This window comes from Chiloscyllium punctatum, chromosome 29 (genome assembly GCF_047496795.1).
Source record: "Chiloscyllium punctatum isolate Juve2018m chromosome 29, sChiPun1.3, whole genome shotgun sequence".
Taxonomy (NCBI): domain Eukaryota; kingdom Metazoa; phylum Chordata; class Chondrichthyes; order Orectolobiformes; family Hemiscylliidae; genus Chiloscyllium; species Chiloscyllium punctatum.
Genome location: NC_092767.1, coordinates 75717985 through 75732764, shown reverse-complemented (window position 1 = coordinate 75732764; position 14780 = coordinate 75717985). Strand labels below are relative to the sequence as shown.

The following is a 14780-nucleotide window of genomic DNA, read 5'->3' as shown; positions in this document are numbered from 1 at the left end:
AGCTGGGAATTTGTGTTGCAGACGTTTCGTCCCCTGTCTAGGTGACATCCTCAGTGCATCCCATTCAGACCCATAGCATCACTACCAGGGACACCATCTCACAAATTGGCTAAAGAACTACAGCAGAAACTGAAACACCTGATCAGCGGATCCAGACACACTATACAGTCAACACAGGAATTCTTGGTCATCATCAGAAATATACACATAGACAAGGAAGAATCCGTGGTCTCATTCGATGTAACGGCACTGTTCACCTCTATCGACAAAACCCTAGCCAGTGAAACAATAGCCAACCTGCTGGACATACAGAACAGACAACAGGACATTGAACCTATCAACAAAGACGGCATACTCAAACTACTGGACCCGTGCCTCACAACACACTTCACATTCAACAACCAAATATATGAATAAATCAATGGCACACCCATGGGCTCACCCATCTCTGGACTCATAGCAGAAGCGGTAATGCAAAGATGAGAACAAACAGTCTTACCGCAAATTCAACCCAAACTCGGGGTCAGATATGTGGATGACACCTTTGTAACCATTAAAAACACAGAAATAGAGAACACACACTGGATCATCAACGCCACACTCACAGGAATCCGATTCACTAGAGAGGAAGAAAAGGACAACCAACTCCCATTCCTAGACGTGATGGTACAGAGAACACTGAACGGAGAATTCACCACAAAGGTATACAGGAAAGCCACACACACAGACCAAGTCCTGACCTATGAAAGCAACCACCCCAACACACACAAAGAAGTTGCATCAAGACACTATTCAAAAGGGCCACGACACACTGCAGTACACCAGAATTGCAAAAAGAGGAAGAAGAACACCTATACTATGTTTTCGCCAAAAACGGATACCCCCGCAATTTCATCAACAGATGCCTAAGGGAAAGACAACGGAACGAGGACGTGCCACAACCCAAAGGACTAGCCACACTACCATACATCAAGGGCATTTCCGAACTGACAGCCAGACTACTGCGACCACTAGGACTCATAACAGCACACAAACCAACAGCCACTCTCTCGGACAACAACTCACCAGAATGAAGGACCCGATACCCAGCATAAGCAAAACCAATGTAGTGTACAAAATCCCATGCAAGGACTGCACAAAACACTACATAGGACAAACAGGAAGACAGCTAACGATCTGTGTCCATGAACACCAACTAGCCACGAAACGACACGACCAGCTATCCTTAGTAGCCACACACGCAGATGACAAGCAACATGAATTCGACTGGGACAACACTACTATTATAGGTCAAGCCAAACAGAACAGCCAGGGAATTCCTAGAGGCATGGCACTCATCCACAGATTCAATCAATAAGCACATCGACCTGGACCCAATATACCGGCCACTGCAACGGACAGCTGGAACTGACAACCAGAAGCGGCATTTTCAAACCACTACAAATGGCGGAGAAAAGATCACAGAAGCGCTTCACAGGAGGCTCCCAAGCACTGAGGATGTCACCTAGACAGGGGACGAAACGTCTGCAACACAAATTCCCAGCTCGGCGAACAGAACCATAACAGAGTTAAGGAGAATCCAAAGGGTTTTCATAAATACCTCAAGAACAAAAGGGTAACTAGGGCCCCTCAAAGATTAGCAAGGCAGCCTTTCCTAACTAAGGGCTTTTGCCTTTTTCCTGCTCCTCGGATGTTGCCTGGCCTGCTGTGTTTTTCCAGCACCACTCTAATCTTGAGCCTTTGTGTGGAACCATAGGAGATGGGGGAGATACTAAACAAGTATTTTTCATCAGTGTTTACTGTGGAGAAGGACATGGAAGAGAGAGAATGTATGGAAATAGATGGTGACAGCTTGAAAAATGTCCATATTACAGTGAAGGAGATGCTAGATGTTTTGAAACACACAAGTGGACAAATCACTGTCAGAACCTGAACAGGTGTATCCTGGAACACTGTCTAGTGTGGGAAGTAAATGCTGGGCCCCTTGCTGAGATATTTGTGTCACAGGTGAGATGCAGAAAGACTGGCGATTGACTAACACGGTACCACTATTTGAGAAATATACAGATGAGCCAGGGAACTGTAGACTGGTGAGCCTGAAGGTGGTGGGCAAGTTGTTGGAGGAATCCTGAGGGACAGAATTTACATGTATTTGGAAAAGCAAAGATTGATCAGGGATAGTCAGCATAGCTTTGTGCATGGGAAATCATGTCTCATGAACTTGATTGTTATTTCTTCAAAAAAACTCAGAGGATTGATTAGGGCAGAGAGGTGGACGTGATTTATATGGACTTCAGTAAGGCATTTCACAAGGTTCCCCATGGGAGACTGGTTAGCAAGATTAGATCTCATGGAATATAGGGGAGAACTAGCCATTTGGATACACAACTGGCTCCAAGACACAAGACAGAGGGTGATGGTGGAGGGTTGTGGAGGGTTGTTTTTCAGACTGGAGGCCTGTGACCAGTGGAGTGCCACAAGGATCGATGCTGGGGCCACTGCTTTCTGTCACTTATATAAATGATTTGGGTGTGAACATAAGAGGTATAGTTAGTAAGTCTAAAGATGACACCAAAATTGGAGGTGTAGTGGACAGCAAAGAAGGTTTACCTCAGAACAACGGGATCTTGATCAGATGGGCCAACAGGCTGAGGAGTGGCAGATGGAGTTTAATTTAGATAAATGTGAGGTACTATGTTTTGGAAAAGCAAATCATAGCATGACTTAAACACTTAATTATAAGGTCCTAAGGAGTCTTGCTGAAGAAAGAGACCTTAGAATACACGTTCATTGTCGCTTCAAAGTGGAGTTACAGGTAGGTAATGAAGGTGGCGTTTGGTATGCTTTCCTTTATTGGTCACCAGTACTGAGTACATGAGTTGGGAGGTCATCTTGCAGTTGTACAGGACACTGTTTAGACCACTGTTGGAATATTGTGTGGAATTCTAGTCTCCTTCCTGTTGGAAGGATGTTGTGAAACTTGAAAGGTTTCAGAAAAGATTTACAATGATGTTGTCACGGTTGGAGGATTTGAGCTACAGGGAGAGGCTGAATATGCAGCGCTGTTTTCCCTGTAGCGTCGGAGGCTGAGGGGTGACCTTGTAGCGGTTTATAAAATCATGAGGGGCATGGATAAGATCAATAGACAAGATCTTTTCCCTGGGGTGGGGGAGTCCAGAACTAGAGGGCATAGGTTTAGGGTGAGAGGGGAAAGATGTAAAAGAGATCTAAGGGGCAATGTGTTCACGCAGAGGATAGTACGTGTATGAAATGAACTGCCAGAGGAAATGGTAGAGGCTAGTGCAATTGCAGCATTTAAAAGTCATCTGGATGGATATTTGAGTAGGAAGGATTTATAGGGATATTGGCCAATGCTGGCAAATGGGACTAGATTAGGTTAGGATAGCTGGTCAGAATGGACGTGATGGACTGAAGGGTCTGTTTCCTTGCCTTAAATCTCTATCCCTCTATGATATGAGGGAATGTCTGTATAAGTTATTGATGATTTTCTTGAGTTCAGAATAACTGTGAAACATTTCCATAATGTAGTTTTGTTGCTGTTTTAGTGGGTATGAAAGGAAGATTCCACAGCTTTGAAGCCACGTAAAATAGTGATGTTATTTGATTGGAGTAGTCTGTAGAATAGCTATGTGGCACAGCCAGTATTTATTTTCCAGAGGATCCAAATACGTACTAAACTTGACAACGTCTCCATTCTTCGAGGAGAAAGTGAGGACTGCAGATGCTGGAGATCAGAGCTCAAAAATGTGTTGCTGGAAAAGCGCAGCAGGTCAGGCAGCATCCAAGGAACAGGAGAATCGACGTTTTAAGCATAAGCCCTTCTTCAGGAATTCCTGAAGAAGGGCTTATTCCCGAAACGTCGATTCTCCTGTTCCTTGGATGCTGCCTGACCTGCTGCGCTTTTCCAGCAACACATTTTCAGCAACGTCTCCATTCTGTTTTGTGCTTTTAATTTGCAATGCAGAGCTGACCTTTTATTGTAGACAATTCTCCTTAAACAACTGTTTCTCAATTTGTCTCTCTAATCTTGTATTGAAAATGCCCTGGAGGGGTTAGGAAAGTGAAGATCGTTTTCTCCTCTGACTTTGCCATATTACCTCATCTAACTTGTATTAATGAGTACACTTGATCCTCTTGCCTGAAAAGTTTTTGATTAATTAAGGCTTTTACGTCTCTTGCTCTCAAGTGTAACAGCACGCTACTTTAATAATCAATATTAACTATTTAAATTTAAAATCATGACATGTAAATCTCATGTTAGAGTATGTCGGGAGGACATTCCTGTATAATTCAGGTTTTCACTGTGTAATTTTATTCTAGACAAGGCCCCAGGCTGTTATGCTATATGTTTTGAGATCCTGAAGTGACTTCATAGCCAGATTAGAATTCTCGCAGTGCAATTCATTAAGATTTCAACTCTATCTTTCAAAGTCACGGTATTAAGACTCTCAATTGGAGTTCAAGTTGGAATTTCCCTCAAAGTTAGCTTTAAAACATCTGCAAGTCTGTCATTCTTCTCAAAAATTCTCATTTGGCATCGTTCAACCTCAGTTGCTACTGCAGTGAGGCTTTAAAACATTTCATAAAATGAAGGAGGTGTTTGGAGTGGGAATTAAAAAGTTGGGAAAACAGAATAAAAGGGAGTGTGACACTGTTGCTGCCTTAATTGGAATCGAAGCACATATTCTGTTGTTCCTGTCTTTATCACAGCCAGGATGGACATAGGAGCAAACTACCTGTCCAACTGAATCCTAATATCTGTTGTGATGCAACTCATCATTGTTGTTTTCCTCTGGTTGAATGAAACGTTTCATTAAATCAAAGTGAAAGGTCATGTCTTCTTTCTTTTTACCAAAATATATTTTTCCCCTATCCCACAAAACAGCTTAGATTAAGTTTGATGTTTTTGACACTTTGCTTCCAAGCCTGTTGATGTTCTTGGATCAGAAAAACATAACAAGGAAACTATTATGGTTGGAATAACATGTTACTGATTCAATCACTTAACAACACAAGTGACTTAGTGTGACTGAATGAGAGCCAGTGAACTACAATAATTGATGGTCCCAAAACAATTGTTCACTTTATTACTTAAATTGAGCTGTAAAGACATTTGTCTCTTCATGCTTTATAAATTTCGCAGTTATTGTGAAGTATGTCATCATGGACACCAGAGGAGAACTTGCATAAAAGTACTAATTTTTTTTCCAGAAAGTGTAAATTTTGAGTTTTGCTGGAGCATACCTAATGTATGGTTTTGAATGTTCCCAAACACGGGAAACTAATCTCACAGCACTGGGGGTGAAGACGTTATGCATGTATTTTCATAGTTTTTTGACCAGGAATGCACTGTGTAAACTGTCTGTCCCTTAACCTTCCCAACTGGTTACAGAAAATATTGACAAAGGAATGGGTGAGAGCAAATGCTTGTCTTAACCCTGCAATTCACCTTGACTCATCATGTTCTCTTCATTTGAGATTTCTTTGACTCCACTTTCTTATTTGCTTTATTTCAGCTAAAATAGTTTCGTTAAAAAAAATGATAGTGTTTACTCTGGGATTTAAAATAAATTGGCCTTTCCAGCTTTATTTTCAGGTTTTATTCCTGTTTTTTTAAACTAAATCATTACACTGGTCAAAGATGAGCAATTATTGTAGTTCTTTTAATTATGGGATAAAATAAGCAAGGGCTTTTAATCATTTGACAAATAATTATTGCTGATAAGTTGCATCCACATAGGACAAAAAGCTTGATACGTCACTGATAGATTTTTAAGATCCCAAATTTGGCTTACATGTTTTGAAAAAAACTTTAGTTGTAACAATTTCTACTTCTGAATATGCTTGGTTATACTGTTTTCTACATGTTTTAGATTTTCTTTCTTTTCCTAGGTTCTGAGGCTTTCTTGAGAATGCCATTACCTCCAAAACTTCAAGAGCCCCATGGTGAATATAAAGCAGCACATCGTGTTCCACAGTTGATAGCACATGAGATTCAATCGTGTAAGTCAATTAAATGCAAGGTGCACTTCTTGTCAAGAAGAAATTTTAAAATTCTGTCTAGGGCTTAGGGGATTCCAAGTTGTGAAGTTGAGGTTTGCACAGCTCAACGTTTGCAATTCTTACGGTATTTACAACCTTAAGAATTAATGGTCCATTTGGTCTACCATGCCTGTGTGTCCACTGTTGCTCTTTATTGCAATATATCGGGATTTGCATTTTTTAAAAACCTGAACTAACTCTGTATTGCCATTAATTTAACAATTCAACAGTGCTTTAATTTTTTTTTGTAATCTTGTATCTGGCTGTGGTGAAGTCTCTTAGTGCTTTAGTTTGACGCTACATATGATATATCCTCAGTTGATGTCTCAGTGTTTAATGTGCTAAGAGATTCTGTTAACTGCTTTTATAGACTGAAGCAGTGCTTAATTAAATGGTTTGTGAAAATCAGGATTGGAAGAACATTTGCGACTGCATATACTGAGCTCTTGTTCACAAAATATATGCTGCATTATAATTTATTTTATTGTGGGTGAGCAGTGGAGAAGAAAAACATTACTAATGCAGTAGTGAATGCCATTAATGAAGATGAAACTAAGAACAGGTGGTTGGTCTAGAATAAAAGGAACTTTACATTCAACCAAACCTAAACTGGGAGAATTTGGCCCTGTTGTCCAGTGTGAACATTGTTTAAAAAGGTAACATATTCATCGATAACTACTTTTCAGCCTCACCCTTGTGCTTTGATGTTTTAGTTGCATCTAAGTCTATATACAACCACAAATGCTTTTACCCATCAGTCAGGCAGCATCTATGAAGTGACAACAAAAAAAGTGTAAAAATAGACCAAATAAAAAGAAGCTTCACCGTACTTCCTGTCAAAATGCTTAACAAAATAAAAGGTATATCAACTACCACTAATTAACTATTCCAATATAGTAATGTTGCATAAACACACCTCTTGACAAAGATAAATTCAGTAAAAATTGTCTCAAGGTCAATTCTAGCAGCAGAAAGAGAACCACAGCTTTTAGCTGTAATGGCGAGGAATAACCGTTTCCCCATCTCGCTTCAAGACCCTAGCAACTGCAGAAAGCTAAAACTAAAACTCCTGATTTTGGTGGGAGCTAGGCCATACCCATTCAGGTTGCTTCTATTGTTCCAACTGTTTGTTTTTTTTAGAAAGCCCCAAGGCCTCACAGCTGTTTACTCTAGCTTTGAGCAGACTGCTGGTTACCTCTGTTTCAACCTTTCTTCACAAAAAAAGGACAAAATACCCCTCTGAAAGTCATAGTATCATTACAGGAATGACTACTTCTATGGCGTAGCAACAGGCATTGAGTTGGAACAAGGGAATGTAGGCATAAGCTAAGTGTTGGAGATGGGTAGTTGGGTAGGGGTGCACAGTGCAGAATACTGCAGGGAAAAGGGAAGGACTTGTGTCAGCGGGTGAGGAATTCCTTTTTTTTGGATACCAATGACCACTTGCTGCTCTGTGAAGGAACTTTCAGAAATCTTTGTGGCCTGGGTGGGAAAGAAACAATTTTTCGTGTCGTCTTAAGACAAATTCGTTGCCCACTTATTGTGTTATAAGTAAAATACAGTGTTGCTGGAAATCTGAGATGAAAACTCTTCTGCTGCAATCATGCTGAGTTCGAAACATTAACCATGTTTCTGTCTCCAAAGATGCTGCCAGACCTGCTGTGATCCTCCAGCACATTATTTTTTTTCCCCCCACACTTGATGGTTTTGGTTTCACCCTCCTGATTTTTCTGGACTTAAATTGCATTAAGCGTCAGTGATGTTGAGGGGCTGTGACTTCGATTTGTTAACTTGGTACCTGGCTGCCTATGGTGGGCAGTCCCTCGTCTGCCTAATTGCTGCTTTGTAGAAGTAAGAAGGAAAATGGCACGACTCCCACCGAGGGAAACAAATAGAATTTTGTCCTTCATTGCTAAAGGGATTAAGTTTAAAAGTAGGGATGTTATGCTGTACAGGACGCTGGTGAGGCCACACCTGGAGTACTGTGTGCAGTTTTGGCCTCCTTACTTGAGAAAGGACATACTGGCACTGGATGGGGTGCAGAGGAGGTTCACTAGATTAATTCCGGAGTTGAAGGAGTTGACTTATGAGTAGAGACTGAGTAAACTGCGATTATATTCACTGGAATTTAGAAGAATGAGGAGGGATCTGAGAGAAACATTAAAATTATGAAGGGAATAGATAAGATAGATGTAGAGAGGATATTTCCACTGGAAGGTGAAACTAGGACAAGAGGGCACAGCCTCAAAATTAGGGGGAGCAGATTTAGGACTGAATTGAGAAAGAACTTCATCTCCCAGAGGGTTGTGAATCTGTGGGATTCCCTGCGCAGTGAAGTAGTTGATGTTACTTCAGCCAATGTTTTTAAAGCAAAGAAGTTTTGAACAATGAAAGAATTGAGGGTTATGGTGAGAGGGCAAGTAAGTGGAGCTGGGTCCACCGAAAGTTCAGCCATGATCTTATTGAATGGCCAAGCAGGTTTGAAGGGCCAGATGACCACTCCTGATCCTAGTTCTTGTGTTCTGTGTCCCGCTCCAATCTCCATCCCTTTGTGAGGCAGATTGGGTTTAAAACTCTGATTTTGTTTCGTTAGTTTCCGATAAATGAATAGGGAAGGTATCCTCCAAGGCAGATGTTATTTACATTTGGATAGTTTCACATTTTAAAATGAAGCTTCCAGACAGGCTCTGGTACCAGGCTGACCAATTTCTTGCAGGTTTTGAAAGTCAAATAATGCAGATACCTGTTTTGTAATTGCAGAGACTAAATTTAGAAAAGGTTGCAAATTTTTTTGAGGGAAAATAATCATTTTAGTAGTTATGTTCTCTGGTCTTTGTGTTGACAAATGCTGAAAGTGTCAGGTTATGTCAACTCTGAAGCTACATTGTAGTCAATGCATGTTGTAGCAGTCTCACGTTTAATGCAAATAATGCTGTTTCTGTGGGCGCACACCATGTGTTTTTAGGGTATACATGTGTGCACACAGTGTTCCTTCCTGATTTCTGTCGCACCATTTAACTGCACCAATTCTCTCATTTTAGAATCTATGTTTAGGGTGTATGTTTGCTCGCTGAGCTGTAGGTTTGATATCCAGACGTTACCTGGCTAGGTAACATCAGTGGCGACCTCCAAGTGAAGCGAAGCTGTTGTCTCCTGCTTTCTGTTTATATCTTTCTCCTGGATAGGGTTCCTGGGGTTTGTGGTGATGCCATTTCCGTTATGTTTTCTGAGGGGTTGATAGATGGTATCTAGATCTATATGTTTGTTTATGGCGTTGTGGTTGGAGTGCCAGACCTCTAGGAATTCTCTGGCATGTCTTTGCTCAGCCTCTTCCAGGATAGATGTGTTGTCCGAGTCGAAATGGTGGGTTTTTTTCATCCGTGTGTAGGGCTACAAGGCAGAGAGGGTCGTGTCTTTTTGTGGCTAGCTGGTGTTCGTGTATCCTGGTGGCTAACTTTCTTCCTGTTTGTCCTACGTAGTGTCTGTGGCAGTCCTTGCATGGAATTTTGTAGATGACGTTGGTTTTGTCCATGGGTTGTACTGGGTCTTTTAAGTTTGTTAGTTTTTGTTTGAGAGTGTTGGTGGGTTTGTGTGCTACTAGGATTCCGAGGGGTCTCAGTAGTCTGGCTGTCATTTCTGAAGCTTCTTTGATGTATGGTAAGGTGGATAGGGTTTCTGGCTGGGTTAGGTCTGCTTGTTGTGGTTTGTTCCTGAGGAATCTGTGCACTGTGTATTTTTTTGAGTATCCGTTCTTCTTGAATACGTTGTATAGGTGGTTCTCCTGTTTTCCGAAGTTAGTCTGTGCTGCAGTGTGTGGTGGCTCGTTGGAAGAGTGTTCTGATACAGCTTCGTCTGTGTGTGTTGGGATGGTTGCTGGTGTAGTTAAGTATTTGGTCAGTGTTTGTCGGTTTTCTGTATATGCAGGTTTGTAGTTCTCCGTTGTCCTTTCTTTCGACTGTGACGTCCAGGAATGCGAGTTTGTTGGTTTCTTCCTCCTTGGTGAACTTTATGCCTGTGAGGGTGTTGTTGATGATGTTAAATATCTCTTCTATCTTGTTTTGTTTTGTGATGACAAATGTGTCATCTACGTAGCAGACCCAGATTTTTGGTTTGATGGTTGTTAGGGCTGTTTGTTCTAGTCTTTGTATTACTGCTTCTGCTATGAATCCTGATAATGGAGATTCGCTTCACTTGGAGGTCACCACTGATATTACCTAGCCAAGATATCAAACCTACAGCTCAGCGAGCAAACCTCAACCTGAGCTACAAACCTTCACAAACTTTGAAAAACATAGATTATTTTTTGCAATATACCTATAATAGTCACAGTTTAGACTTTCTAACTCTGATCTTGGCAAATAATTGTACTTTTGTGAGCAGCGGTTTATTCCTGTAGAGAACTAACTTGCATTGTGAAGAGCGATAATTAAATATCTTCTGTGAACTGCAGTGCGGATTATTCTTCAGAAACCCCATTCTCTCAGCCTGTCTATTTTTATTTAAACTGGTCCAGTGTGCAGATATTCTATGATGGATTAGAATAAGGGAGGATTTTTTTTGTTAATTCAGAGGCATGTTTATTATAGAGCCAACAAGACAATGACTCATGTAGTTTCTGTCAGTTGTTTTTGTCAGTTTTGCTTTGCAGATTGTGGTGACCTCACTAACCTGGTGTACACAAGGTGTGTCACTATTCCTGTTGTTCAGCATGCCGTTTTGGATCTGTACTGAGTTTTAGTTATTGACGATAACCTTCCACTTTACTTAGAAAAATGTATTTGTCTTTTTCTCATGCCATCTTGGTTGTACTCTTTCTGAAATAAAAGTACTTGGCTTCTTCCTTATCAGCTTGCTCTTTGACTCCTTTTTTTAAGGGGTTTAAGATGGAAGTGTGTAACTTTTTCAGCGATGACCTTATGTTTTGACTCTTTTGAGTCTCTTGTTGATTTTAAAAAAACTAAATATGCAAGATGGCAATTTTAAGAGATTGAGAAAGTTACTGACCTTGTGAGGTGGTCAGGGCTCTATATTGGTGATACTTTGGTGTTTTAGTATACAGTGTTGGAAATTTTATGGCTGGCTCTGTACCAATATGAAGCCACGGTGGACGAGACGATGTGCTCACACTTCATTGAAAACCACCAAATGGCAAAGCAGGGTCACCTTTTGAAGTCTTTAATGTTGAGATTTGAATGAATAGTACACATTTTAGTGGTGACACTCTAAGCAGGTAGAACCATGTCCCTTCAGTTTTTATTTCACAGAATGGAGGCCAAGCCAGCATTTATTGTCAATCCCAAAATGCCCTTTGATGTTGGTGAGCTGCTGTCTTGAGTTGGTGCAGTCCATATGTGGTACGTGGACTTGCAGTATTGTTGGTGTGGATGGACCAGGATTTTGACTAGTGATCGTGAAGCAATAGCAATACAGTTCCAGCTCAGGATGGTTTTGGCTTTGAGGGGATCTTGGTGGCACGGCAAAATATCTGTATGCCCTTTTCCTTTTAAGTGGTAGTTGTCATGGGTTTAGAACATGCTGTCGAAGGAGCCTTAGTGAGTTAACATTGCACTTTAGAGTTTTGTACACACTGCACTGCACTTTGGAGTATCAAAAACTTGTACGTTAAAATATTCTCTTCACTTTGTAGCTAAATAAGCACTAGTTCAAACTACGGTTATGTCTGTAAGTATTATTTACCCTGCATTGATCTAAGAGTTGACTAGGTTTTTTTTTGTATTGCATCTATTATGAGCTTCTGTTGTGTATTATGTTAATTGTGCTGACTAGCCACAGATGAGTTTTTACATAGTGCTGCTTCAACACTAGCATTTACTTTTAAAATATATTTAGGTTCTGGACAAATCTATGGTGTGTACTGTATTTGTTTACTTTCCTTTCTTCAAAATAAAAGTGTAGAAATGTTACTGAAATGGTGTTTATTGCTACTAAAAATTCTTGCGTATGTTCATTTTCCTAGAGTGTGCCAATGCTACCTGTTGCAACAGATATCACAATGCATATGTCTCAGAACATGTCAAGTGCAAACAAAAACAGGGTGAGAGGTGACAGGGATGATGAACAAACTGCCTTTTTAAAAACACTTCAGTACTTTGGGGTGGTACAGTGGGTCAGTTGGTTAGCACTGCTGCTATACAACAGTTAGGACCAGAGTTCAATTCCACTCGAGGGCAGCTGTCTGTTGTGAGTTTGCACGTATTCCCCATGTCTGCGTGGGTTTCCTCTGCGTGCTCCGGTTTCCTCCCACAGTCCAAATATGTGCAGGTTAGGGGGATTGGTCATGTTAAATTGTCCATTGTGTCTCGGGATATGTTGGTTAGGTGTGTTAGCCATGGGAAATGTAGGGTTGAAGGTAAAAGGTAGGGGGTGGGTCTGGATGGGATGTTGTTCAGGGGCGGGGGTGGGGTCAGTGTGATCTTGGTGGGCTGAATGGCCTGTTTCCACATTGTATGGATTCTATTCTACCTACAAGTATTACTCATCCAAGACTTAATGATCTCTTGCAATTTGGGTTGCAGAGACCCATGCCTCTGGATGACAAGTCATGGACTGCTTTTCAAAAATTTAATAGCACCTCAAGTGGCTATTAAAATGTTGATGCCTATGCTGTTTTAATATTGTATGCTAAAAATCCCCTATATGCATTTTTTGGAGCGCTGTGTATCACAACTGTCCCTCCTGTTGCTGTTGTGCATTCTGTTTGGTCATGGTTGCTAAAGTATTGATTTGTTCAGCCACTTGATACTTGATATGCCCAAAGGGTGTTTACTGCAGTATATTGAATGATGGTGCTTGATAGTTGCAAGATTTACTGTGCAGATGCTTGGCAAGTCTGTTCAGAGATAAACCATGTCTATATCTTAATGTCTTGGTTCTGACATTAGTAAGACTTGAAGTCACTCGGTAATGTAGATTATTTCCCTGTGCAGTCCACCAGTTTCCTAATCTCTTTCCCCATCCTCCTCTTTCTTCCCTCTGTAATGATTGAAATGAGGTCAGCCAGGTAGACAACATAGAATGAGTTCCCTGATTGGAGCTGTTAATCTGCTCCAATCATGGAGCCCTGGCTGACAGATAAGAACAGGAATGTCAGGCATCCTGTTCACTGACGGTTGGCTCTAAGGGAGCTGGTTCAATGTTAAGGACTCTCCATATGTAAATAAAGGGTGACTTGGTGACAGGATACCAGCCTGTGTGAATTTATTGCATCCTTTTCTTTCCCCCAGACTTCTCAATTTTAAAAAAACACAAGTTAAAACAACCAATCTTCAAAGCCTGACTTCAGTTTTATTGTCCCTGGTGTCACAAAGCCACATGCAGCATTTGGAATCACCAGCGATGGGAGCTTTTACCCTCAAGGGTATGAGTTATATGTGCTTTCATTCTTTGATTTCTTTCTTTGTACGTTGGTAGAAGCATAGGGGAATAAACAACCATCCATTCGAAATGCACTACTGCTCCCTTGCCTATTCTGTGCACCAGTTAATGCAAGCAGACTATCCTGGGACCTCTAAAGACAACTGAAATACTTGCTCAAGGAAATGTAGAACTACAGCTTGAGATGATAATTACTTATTTATTATTTCACATCCTCTCACTTCCCTTTGTCTCATGATTGCATATTCCCTGTGTTCCCTTTCCCTATTTAAGTCGATTGAGGAATCCTTAAGCTGTAAAATATAATACATTTGGTCTCGTGCTCCAAAAGCGTATTTACAGGATCAGCTAAGGTAAGGAAAACTATAACTTTATTTAAGAAGCATTCTACTGTAACTTCACCTTGCTTTAAAGCATTACATCGTGAATAATATTCCCTCATATCACCGTTTGACTTAACCCTTTATATTCCATCACTCCTCCAATCTGTTTCGACCCATTTGATAGCTGAGCTAGCATCCTCTTGCTTTGTAGTGCACTCCTTTCCACATCTTGTTTGAAATGAAGGTTTAATTTTATTGTGCCCAAACCTGTTCAAGAAAAATTAACGTCTTTTTAATCTGCAGTAATAAATATATACTTTTATTTGGAAAGCTGTTTTCAGTGTTTGATGGCTGTCTGCTAACTAAATTAGTGGTTGGTACTTTCATTCGAAAACGCAAAGAATGGAAAATTGGAAACCTGGCCCAGTAATAACAGGGTGTGCTGAAACAACTCTCGTTTCCTTTTTATCTTCTAGCCCAAGGGCAATGCTGCTTTGGATTTTCTGATAATTAATTATTCTAGCATATTTGGAAATGCAGGTTTCAAATTTGTTTTTTTTAGACATGTCAGTTCATAACACCTTGAGACTGGGAGCTTTAGATTTAACTAGGAGTCTAATTAGAACAATGCTGTTGAGGGATTCCTGGTATGACTGAATTTGTGTGACTGCTTTTATACTTAGATGAGAACGACTAAGTTTTGAGTATGTTCACTAAAACAGCTCCATATCTTTAGGCTTACTTTGCTATGAATTCTGTTTTTAAAGCTCCCCTCTATGGGGTTACAAGTTCGATATCAGTGATAACATCAGAAAAGGCAGGAAGGGTGCATCTGTAAAGTATGCAGTGGGAACAAAGAGAATAATGTGCATGTGAAGTGGATTTTGAGGATTATACAGGCAGGGGAAGAGTGTGATATGTGTGTAGGGCAGGTGCAGAGATCTGTATAAGAAGATGGTTGAGGGAGGGGAGGAAGGTGCAGGAACCTGTGAATAAAGG

General features: G+C 40.7%; 1 protein-coding gene across 7 annotated transcripts in view; it reads left to right on the top strand.

Moving 5' to 3' along the window:
* The window catches only part of sipa1l3 (signal-induced proliferation-associated 1 like 3), a 240609-nt gene that overhangs the window by 82311 nt on the left and 143518 nt on the right, over positions 1 to 14780 (top strand). For 6 of the 7 annotated variants that reach the window (XM_072549485.1, XM_072549489.1, XM_072549490.1 and 3 more), the window contains exon 2: positions 5914 to 6024. The exons of the other annotated variant lie outside the window; for it this stretch is intronic. The gene's annotated coding sequence lies outside the window, so the exon portion shown is untranslated. The remainder of the gene's footprint in view (positions 1 to 5913; positions 6025 to 14780) is intronic. 7 annotated transcript variants of the gene reach the window in all.